Genomic DNA, 2,946 nt, shown 5'->3' on the forward strand with positions numbered 1-2,946 from the left:
ACAGTTGCTTCTCCCACTTGTAATTCATTCACATGTCTGTCTCCTCTACTAGATTCTAAAATTCTTGAGACCAGGGACCATGTCTATCAACTCTATTGTACTGCATTCTCCCAACCATGGCTTAGGTGGCAAGAGCACGGGCTTGGGAGTCAGAGGACGTGAGTTCTTGTGGGTTCTAATCTACTTGTCAGCTGTGAGACTTTAGGCAAGTTAATTCACTTCTCTAGGCCTCAGTTACTTCATCTGTAAAATGGAGATTAACCCTGTGAGCCCCACGTGGGACAACCTGATTACCTTGTATCTACCTTTGCACTTCAAACAGTGTTTGACACATAGTAAGAGCTTAACAAATACCACTATTATTCCCCTCTAGACTGTGAGTCCATTACTGGGTAGGGATTGTCTCCATTTGTTGCCAGAGGGTCAAAAGTTTGAGGTGGTATTTGGGAGGAAGAAAAGTGAATCAGGGAAAGCTTCCCAGAGGAGATGGGATTTCAGAAGGGCTTAATATAATAATGATGGTATTTGTTAAGTGTTTACTATGTGTCAAGCACTGTTCTAAGCCCTGGGATAGGTACAAGGTTATCAGGTTGTCCCACATGGGGCTCATAGTCGTAATCCCCATTTTTCAGATGAGGTAACTGAGGCACAGAGAAGTTAAGTGATTTGTCCAAAGTCACACAGCTGACAAGTAGAGCTGGATTTAGAACTCGAGACCTCTGACTCCCAAGCCCATGCTCTTTCCATTAAGCCACTCTGCTTCTCTTAGAAGATGAGAAGAGCTTTGGTCTGGCAGGTTCGAAGGGAGAGGGAGTTGCTAGGGGGAAAAATGGCTAAATTACTGACAAGGGGTCAGGAAGTAGAGACTGCATGAGGCACAATGAGTAAGTTAGTGTGAGAAGAACAAAGAATGCACTTCGCTGATTTCCTACTTCAATCCAGCCTGCACACTTCGCCCCTCGAACACCAACCTACTCCCTGAACCTAGATCTTGTCGATCTCGCCACCTGATCGTAATCATGGCAACTCGCATGCTTCCCGTCGGAACCTAGAGGTGTGACAACTGAGAAGGAAGCCCGGGAGGCGGGAAGATGTCCGCCCGGCATGTCGGTCCCTTGCACCATGTCTCAGGGTTAAGGCTCAGAGGGCAACCACTTCCCCCACGGATGCTTGAGCATCCAAGAAATCTGATCTCAACTAAGAAACAAGTTTTATCATTTGATCTGGGTCACTGGGACTGAAGGAACAATTAGCCTGAAGCTTGGCGGTGAAATCTACATTACTCCATCCCGAGTGCAAAAAGAATGAATTCAGACTGAAGATACTTTTGTTTGCAACAAAAACGAGCAGGAGATCAGTGGACCTCCACCATACAAGAATCTAAGGACGAGCCAATGTACTCCTCTCATGAGGAATGTTTATACCATAAGAAGAGCTGGAGCAGTAACCCAGTCATTCTAAGCCTGCTGTCATGGCTGCCCTTCTCTTTCCAGAACATGAGTTTAAAATTACCCATCAGGAGATGATAAAAGAATCAGAAAATGTACCTCGGGAGGTTGTTATAGGTGGTACGATGATAGGTTAGTGGTACATAATGTTGAGAATATGCCTGTAGAGACGGTTCTTAAAGAACGAATGACCCATGCAATAAATACCCAGATTCCTGTGCTGTATTAGGCATTTTGGAGACCTGGGGAAGGGCCAAAACCATGAATGAGTGTTATGACTACTTGTTTAATATTGCAGTACAGATGAAGATGGTGGGATTGGACCCTTCACAGCATCCAGCTGGCAAAAATGGAATCACATAACCACTATTATATTTACTTGTAGCTCTTGAGCCCAGAATTAAATTTCAAGTTTGCTTGAATTGTACTGTCCCAAGTTCTTGGAACAGGGCTCTGCCCACAGTATGCACTCAATAAATACTATCGATGATGATAATGATGACCCCTTGCCCATGTCCTCCCTCTGGCCTGGAACTCCTTCTCCTTTAATATACGACAGACTTCTACTCTCCCCACCTGCAAAGTCTTATTAAAATCTCATCTCCTCCAAGAGGCGTTTCCCAATTAAGCCCTAGTTTCTCCCTAACCCTCTCCCTTCTTTGTCATTCATGCACTTAGATCTGTACCTTTCAAGCACTTGATATTCACCCCATCCTCCACCCCACAGCAATTATGTATATATCTATAATTAATTTTAATGTCTGTCTCCCCCTTTAGATTGAAAGCTCCTTTTGAGCAGGGAATGTGTCTGTCAGCTCCACTGTACTGCACTCTCCCAAATGCTTAGTACAGTGCTCAGCACACAGTAAGCACTCAATGAATGCCACTGGTTGATTGGTTTGCACAGAGTAATGGATCAATAAATGATAATGATAATTATGGTATTTATTAAGTGCTTACTATGTTCCACGCACTGTTCTAAGCACCGTGATAGATACAAAGTAATCAGATTGGACACAGTCCCTGTCCCACATGGGGCTCACAGTCTTAATCCCCCTTGTATGGATGAAGTAACTGAGGCAGAGAGAAGTTAAATGACTTGCCCAGGGTCACATAGCAGACAGAGCCGGGATTAGAACCCATGACCTCTGACTCCCAAGCCCGGGCTCTTGCCACTAGGCCACACCCAACATGTTCCCAGCTCATAAAGAGTTTACCGTCTAGAAGGGGAGATTCATTCGATCGTACTTATTGAGCGTTTACTGTGTGCTTTTTATGAATTCGATTTTATTTTATACCTCAACCTTTTTAATTTTTAACCCTCAGTCTGTGTAATAAGCACGGAGTTTTCCCTTCAAATTTAAACTCAAAACTATTTGACACTCTGCAGCTGCACACCAGTTTTAAACTAACTCTAGTCATTATTACAGTTTCTCAGAATTTCTTCCACACCTGTTTTTGAACAAAGCTGATTACTTTGAGCACACAGAGTAAGTCT

The 2,946-nt window shown here is 43.8% G+C and overlaps 1 pseudogene; it reads left to right on the plus strand.

Annotated features, from left to right (window-relative positions):
- Window positions 1-1,166: 1,166 nt before the first annotated feature.
- Window positions 1,167-1,811, plus strand: LOC100087764 (annotated as a pseudogene).
- Window positions 1,812-2,946: the final 1,135 nt, after the last annotated feature.

This window comes from Ornithorhynchus anatinus, chromosome 16 (assembly GCF_004115215.2).
Source record: "Ornithorhynchus anatinus isolate Pmale09 chromosome 16, mOrnAna1.pri.v4, whole genome shotgun sequence".
In the NCBI taxonomy this organism is placed as follows: domain Eukaryota; kingdom Metazoa; phylum Chordata; class Mammalia; order Monotremata; family Ornithorhynchidae; genus Ornithorhynchus; species Ornithorhynchus anatinus.